At 42.4% G+C, this 8,022-nt stretch overlaps 1 non-coding gene across 1 annotated transcript; it reads right to left on the reverse strand.

Moving 5' to 3' along the window:
- Positions 1-1,123: 1,123 nt before the first annotated feature.
- On the reverse strand, positions 1,124-1,231 carry LOC130984045 (small nucleolar RNA R71). The gene has a single exon (XR_009088005.1). It is a non-coding gene; the product is annotated as a small nucleolar RNA R71 (small nucleolar RNA).
- Between the last annotated feature and the right edge of the window lie 6,791 nt (positions 1,232-8,022).

Raw genomic sequence — 8,022 nt, forward strand, 5'->3', positions numbered from 1 at the left:
CTCTGGATCAGATTTTTGCTCAGAACCCTCAATTTCAGTCAGAAAATACCTGAAATCACAGAAAAACACACAAACTCATAGTAAAGTCCAGAAAAGTGAATTTTAATTAAAAACTAATAAAAATATACTAAAAACTAACTAAAAGATACTGAAAACATACTAAAAACAATGCCAAAAAGCATACAAATTATTCGCTCATCAACTTTTCAATTAAATCTTTTTAACCACATCTTTTTCAAAATAGTTTTCAATCAAATCTTTTTAATTTCTAATTTCAAAATCTTTTTCAAAAATCACTTGATTTCTCTTCCACTTTCAATTTTCGAAAATTATCAATCAAATTTTCAAAATGTTTTCAAAATCTTTTAAATGAATTGTCAAAAATTCTCTTCCCTCCTTCCCACATCCTTCTATTTATGGAGTACCACTCCTTCTAAATGCACAATTCGAACCTTATCTAATTAAAGTTCGAATTCATCTTCTCCTTCTTCTTTCTATTTCTCTTTTCCTCTGACATTTCAAGAAATCTCTATACTGTGACATAGAGGATTCCACACTTTCTTTTTCTCTTCTCTTTCATATGAGCAGGAGCAGAGACAAAGGCATTCTTGTTGAAGCTGACCCTGAACCCGAGAGAACCTTGAAGAGAAAGCTAAGAGAAGCCAAGGCACAACTCTCTTTAGAGGACCTGACCGAATTCTTCAAAGAGGAAGAACCCATGGCAGCCGAAAACAACAACAATGCCAACAATGCAAGGAAGGTGCTGGGTGACTTCACTGCACCTACTCCTGATTTCTATGGGAGAAGCATCTCTATCCCTGCCATTGGAGCAAACAACTTTGAGCTTAAGCCTCAATTAGTTTCTCTAATGCAACAGAATTGCAAGTTCCATGGACTTCCAATGGAAGATCCTCATCAGTTCTTAGCTGAATTCTTGCAAATCTGTGACACAGTCAAGACTAATGGGGTAGACCCTGAGGTCTATAGACTGATGCTATTCCCTTTTGCTGTAAGAGACAGAGCTAGAATATGGTTGGACTCTCAACCTAAAGAAAGCCTGGACTCTTGGGAAAAGCTAGTCAATGCCTTCTTGGCAAAGTTCTTTCCACCACAAAGATGGAGTAAGCTTAGAGTGGAAGTCCAAACCTTCAGACAGAAGGATGGAGAATCCCTCTATGAAGCTTGGGAAAGATACAAACAATTAATCAGAAGATGTCCTTCAGACATGCTTTCTGAATGGAGCATCATAGGTATTTTCTATGATGGTCTCTCTGAACTATCCAAGATGTCTTTGGATAGCTCTGCTGGAGGATCTCTTCATCTGAAGAAGACGCCTGCAGAAGCTCAAGAATTGATTGAAATGGTTGCAAATAACCAATTCATGTACACTTCTGAAAGAAATCCTGTGAACAATGGGACTAGTCAGAAGAAAGGAGTTCTTGAGATTGACACTCTGAATGCCATATTGGCTCAGAACAAGATATTGACTCAACAAGTCAATCTGATTTCTCAAAGTCTGTCTGGAATGCAAAATGCACCAAGCAGTACTAAGGAAGCTTCATCTGAGGAAGAAGCCTATGATCCTGAGAACCCTTCAATGGAAGAGGTGAATTACCTAGGAGAACCCTATGGAAACACCTACAATTCTTCATGGAGAAATCACCCCAATTTCTCATGGAAGAATCAAGAGAGACCTCAACAAGGTTTCAATAACAATAATGGTGGAAGAAACAGGTTTAGCAATGGCAAGCCTTTTCCATCATCTTCTCAGCAACAGACAGAGAGTTCTAAGCAGAATACTTCTGACTTAGCAACAATGGTCTCTGATCTAATAAAGACCACTCAAAGTTTCATGAATGAAACAAGGTCCTCCATCAGAAATTTGGAAGGACAAGTGGGTCAGCTGAGCAAGAAAGTTACTGAACTCCCTCCTAGCACTCTCCCAAGTAATACAGAAGAAAATCCAAAAGGAGAGTGCAAAGCCATAGACATGGCCGAATATGGAGAGGAAAGAGAGGAGGAGGACGCCACTGAGGAAGACCTCAGTGGGCGTGTACCAATCTCCTCTGAGTTCCTCAATGAGGAACAATGGGAATCTGAGGCTCAAAATGAGACCATAGAGATTCCATTGGACTTACTTCTGCCATTCATGAGCTCTGATGAGTATTCTTCCTCTGAAGAGGATGAGTATGTCACTGAAGAGCAAGTTGCTCAATACCTTGGAGCAATCATGAAACTGAATGACAAGTTATTTGGAAATGAGACTTGGGAGGATGAACCACCCTTGCTCACCAAAGAACTGAATGACTTGTCTAGGCAGAAACTGTCTCAAAAGAGGCAGGATCCTGGGAAGTTTTCTATACCTTGTACCATAGGCACCATGACCTTCAAGAAGGCCTTGTGTGACTTAGGGTCAAGTGTAAACCTCATGCCCCTCTCTGTAATGGAGAAATTAGGGATCCTTGAGGTGCAAGCTGCAAGAATCTCATTAGAGATGGCAGACAATTCAAGAAAACAAGCTCATGGACTTGTAGAGAATGTTTTGGTTAAGATTGAGGACCATTACATCCCTACTGACTTCATAGTCCTAGAGACTGGGAAGTGCATGGATGAATCCATCATCCTTGGCAGACCCTTCCTAGCCACAGCAAAGGCTGTGATTGATGTTGATAGAGGAGAGTTGATCATTCAAGTGAATGAAGAATCCTTGGTGTTTAAGACCCAAGGACATCCCTCTATCATCATAGAGAGGAAGCATGAAGAGCTTCTCTCAAAACAGAGCCAAGCAGAGCCCCCACAGTCAAACTCTAAGTTTGGTGTTGGGAGGCCACAACCAAACTCTAAGTTTGATGTTGAACCCCCACATTCAAACTCTAAGTTTGGTGTTGGGAGGTTCCAACACGGTTCTGAGCATTTCTGAGGCTCCATGAGAGTCCTCTGTCAAGCTAATGACATTAAAGAAGCGCTTCTTGGGAGGCAACCCAATGTTTTATGGTTAACTATTTTCTTTTGTTATTTTATTTTTTTTTGTAGGTTGATGATCATAAGAAGTCACAAAAACAATGAAAAAAGCAAAAACAGAATGAAAAACAGGAAGAAAAACAGCACACCCTGGAGAAGAAGAAGCTGGCGTTCAGACGCCAGTAATGCTAGCTGTTGGGCGTTTAACGCCCAGTCTGGCACCATTCTGGGCGTTTAACGCCAGAAAGGGGCACCAGACTGGCGTTAAACGCCAGTAAAGGGCAACAACCTGGCGTTAAACGCCAGGAATAGGCACCAGCCCGGCGTTTAACGCCAGAAATAGCTCAAAACGTGATTTTGAGCAACATTTGGTGCAGGGATGACTTTTCCTTGACACCACAGGATCTGTGGACCCCACAGGACCCCACCATCACTCTCTCTCTTCTTCCCCCATTCACCAATCACCTCAATACCTCTTCCCCAAAAACCCTTCACCTATCAAATCCCATCTTTCTCTTCACCACTCACATCCATCCTTCATAAATCCCCACCAACCTCACCCTTCAAATTCAAACCACTTTCCCTCCCAAACCCACCCTCCATGGCCGAACCATTACCCCCCCTCTCTCCTATAAATACCCTTCTCCAACCCTTCATTTTCACACAACCTAAACACCCTTTCTTACCCTTCTTGGCCGAATACACCACCACCTCCCTCTTCCTCATTTCTTCTTCTTCTACTCTCTTCTTTCTTCTTTTGCTCGAGGACGAGCAAACATTTTAAGTTTGGTGTGGTAAAAGCGTTGCTTTTTCATAACCATTTATGGCATCCAAGGCCGGAGAAACCTCTAAAAAGAGGAAAGGGAAGGCAAAAGCTTCCGCCTCCGAGTCATGGGAGATGGATAGATTCCTCTCAAGGGTGCATCAAGTCCACTTCTATGAAGTTGTGGCCTTGAAGAAGGTGATCCCCGAGGTCCCCTTTTCACTCAAAAAGGGTGAATATCCGAAGATCCGCCATGAGATCCGAAGAAGAGGTTGGGAAGTTCTTACCAACCCCATTCAACAAGTCGGAATCTTGATGGTTCAAGAGTTCTATGCCAATGCATGGATCACCAAGAACCATGACCAAAGTGTGAACCCGAATCCAAAGAATTATCTCACTATGGTTCGGGGGAAATACTTGGATTTTAGTCCGGAGAGTGTGAGGGTGGCGTTCAACTTGCCTATGATGCAAGGAGATGAGCATCCTTACACTAGAAGGGTCAACTTTGATCAAAGGTTGGACCAAGTCCTCACAACCATATGTGAAGAGGGCGCACAATGGAAGCAAGATTCAAGAGGAAAGCCGGTTCAATTGAGAAGGCATGACCTCAAGCCCGTGGCTAGAGGATGGTTAGAGTTCATACAACGCTCAATCATTCCCACTAGCAACCGGTCCGAAGTTACCATAGACCGGGCCATCATGATTCATAGCATCATGATTGGAGAAGAAATAGAGGTTCATGAGGTTATAGCCCAAGAACTCTATAAGGTGGCGGACAAGACCTCCACCTTGGCAAGGTTAGCCTTCCCTCATCTCATTTGTCACCTCTGTTATTCAGTTGGAGTTGACATAGAAGGAGATACCACCATTGATGAGGACAAGCCCATCACCAAGAAAAGGATGGAGCACACAAAAGACCCCTCTCATCAAGAGAACCCTGAGATGCCTCAAGGGATGCACTTTCCTCCACAAAACTATTGGGAGCAAGTAAACACCTCCCTAGGAGAATTGAGTTCCAACATGGGACAACTAAGGGTGGAGCATCAAGAACACTCCATTCTCCTCCATGAAATTAGAGAAGACCAAAGAATCATGAGGGAGGAGCAACAAAGACAAGGAAGAGACATTGAGGAGCTCAAGCACTCCATAGGATCTTCAAGAGCAAGAAAGAGCCGCCATCACTAAGGTGGACCCGTTCCTTGAATTTCCTTGTTCTTTATTCTTCTGTTTTTCGATTTTTATGCTTATGGTTATCCATGTTTGTGTCTTGTGATCATTAGTGTCTTAGTGTCTATGCCTTAAAGTTATGAATGTCCTATGAATCCATCACCTTTCTTGAATAAAAACGTGCTTAATTGAAAAGGAAAGAATTGCATGAATTCTGAATTTTATAATAGTTTAATTATTTTGATGTGGTGGCAACACTTTTGTTCTCTGAATGTATGCTTGAACAGTGCATATGTCTTTTGAATTTGTGGTTCATGAATGTTGGCTCTTGAAAGAATGATGAAAAAGGAGACATGTTACTGAGGATCTGAAAAATCATAAAAATGATTCTTGAAGCAAGAAGAAGCAAAAAAAAAAAAAAAAAAATTTCGAAAAAAAAAAAAAAGAAAAGAAAGAAATAAAGTTGTGATCCAAGGCAAATAAGAGTGTGCTTAAGAACCCTGGACACCTCTAATTGGGGACTTTAGCAAAGCTGAGTCACAATCTGAAAAGGTTCACCCAATTATGTGTCTGTGGCATGTATGTATCCGGTGGTAATACTGGAAGACAGAGTGCTTTGGGCCACAGCCAAGACTCAATAAATAGCTATGTTCAAGAATCATCATACTTCACTAGGAGAATCATTAACACTATCTGGATTCTAAGTTCCTAAAGAAGCCAATCATTCTGAATTACAAGGGATAGAGTGAGATGCCAAAACTATTCAGAGACAAAAAGTTAAAAGCCCCGCTCATCTAATTAATACTGATCTTCATAGATGTTTTTGGAGTTCATTGCATATTCTCTTCTTTTTATCTTATTTGATTTTCAGTTGCTTGGGGACAAGCAACAATTTAAGTTTGGTGTTGTGATGAGCGGATAATTTGTACACTTTTTGGCATTGTTTTTAGTATGTTTTTGGTAGTTTTAGTTGAGTTCTAAGTATATTTTTATTAGTTTTTAGTTAAAATACACTTTTCTGGACTTTACTATGAGTTTGTGTGTTTTTCTGTGATTTCAGGTATTTTCTGGCTGAAATTGAGGGACCTGAGCAAAAATCTGATCCAGAGACTCAAAAGGACTGCAGATGCTGTTGGATTCTGACCTCCCTGCACTCGAAGTGGATTTTCTGGAGCTACAGAAGCCCAAGTGGCGCGCTCTCAACGGCATTGGAAAGTAGACATCCTGGGCTTTCCAGCAATATATAATAGTCCATACTTTGCTCAAGATTTGATGGCCCAAACCGGCGTTCAATGTCACCTCAAGAAATTCCAGCGTTAAACGCCGGAACTGGCACCTAATTGGGAGTTAAACGCCCAAACTGGCACTGAAGCTGGCGTTTAACTCCAAGGAGAGTCTCTACACGAAATTTCTTCATTGCTCAGCCCAAACACACACCAAGTGGGCCCGGAAGTGGATTTTTATGTCATTTACTCATCTATGTACTAGTTTTCTATAAGTAGGACCTTTTACTATTGTATAAAAAATCTTTTGGATTTATTTTAGATCCTTTGATCATTGGGAGGCTGGCCTCACGGCCATGCCTAGACCTTGTTCTTATGTATTTTCAACGGTGGAGTTTCTACACACCATAGATTAAGGTGTGGAGCTCTGCTGTACCTCGAGTATTAATGCAATTACTATTGTTCTTCCATTCAATTCCGCTTGTTCTTTTACCAAGATATCACTTGTTCTTCAACATGATGAAGGTGATGATTGACGCCCATCACCATTCTCACCTATGAACAAGGTGACTGACAACCATTCTTGTTCTACAAGCATTCAAGGCTTGGTGAATAACTCTTGGATTTCTGATTGCATGATGCATGGTTGATCGCCTGACAACCGAGTGCTCGCCTGACAAACGAGCCAGCCATTCCGTGAGATCAGAGTCTTCGTGGTATAGGCAAGAACTGATGGCGGCATTCAAGAGAATCCGGAAGGTCTAACCTTGTCTGTGGTATTCTGAGTAGGATTCAATGATTGAATGACTGTGACGTGCTTCAAACCTGTAACCTACTGGGCGTTAGTGACAGACGCAAAAGAGGGATTCTATTCCGGTAGGGGAGGGAACCAAACCGGTGATTGGCAGCACTGTGACAGAGTGTGTGCATTAGCTTTCACTGCGCGGAGGGGAGGTAGCTGCTGACAACAGTGAAACCCTACACGAGCTTGCCATGGAAAGGAGTAAGAAGGATTGGATGAAGACAGTAGGAAAGCAGAGAGACGGAAGGGAAGGCATCTTCATACGCTTGTCTGAAGCTCTTACACCAATGATATACATAAGTATCACTATCTTTATCTTCTATGTTATTTTCGTTCATCATCATATACATTTGAGTCTGCCTGACTAAGATTTACAAGATGACCATAGCTTGCTTCAATGCTAACAATCTCCGTGGGATCGACCCTTACTCACGTAAGGTATTACTTGGACGACCCAGTGCACTTGCTGGTTAGTTGTGCGAAGTTGTGTAATGCCATGGAATTGAACCACCAAGTTTTTGGAGTTCATGACCAGGGATTATGAGAGTTGTGAAAAGTATTGTTCACAATTTCGCGCACCAGTGTACCTTTGGTACTTTGAAGCACTATACTTCCGATATTGAGACTGATCAACTTGATATCGATTGTTTGGTGTGTATAGGAACCAGATGGCGCCTCGTGGACCCAGTCAGGGACGTGAGAGAGATCGTACTAGTACGCAGGAACCGGAAGTCAACCCGAATAACCCGGTAAACCTTATGGCGGCGTTGGAGAATATGGCTGCTGCTATGCAAGCCACTGCGGAGGCTCTTGGGCAACAGATAAACAATAATGGCAATGGCGGAAGGGAAGCTCAGGGCCCGATGACACTGGCAACTTTTTTAAAGGTTAATCCACCTAAGTTCAAGGGGACCACCAATCCGACTGAAGCTGATACTTGGTTTCAGGCCATGGAGCGAGCGCTGCAAGCGCAGTTGGTGCCTGAAGAGCAGCGTGTTGAATTTGCTACCTATCTGCTCATGGGGGAAGCATCGCATTGGTGGCAAGGGGCTCGACGTCTCCTGCAACAGGGGAATGATCATATCACTTGGGATGCCTTCCAGGTG

Source organism: Arachis stenosperma, chromosome 5, assembly GCF_014773155.1.
Source record: "Arachis stenosperma cultivar V10309 chromosome 5, arast.V10309.gnm1.PFL2, whole genome shotgun sequence".
NCBI lineage: Eukaryota > Viridiplantae > Streptophyta > Magnoliopsida > Fabales > Fabaceae > Arachis > Arachis stenosperma.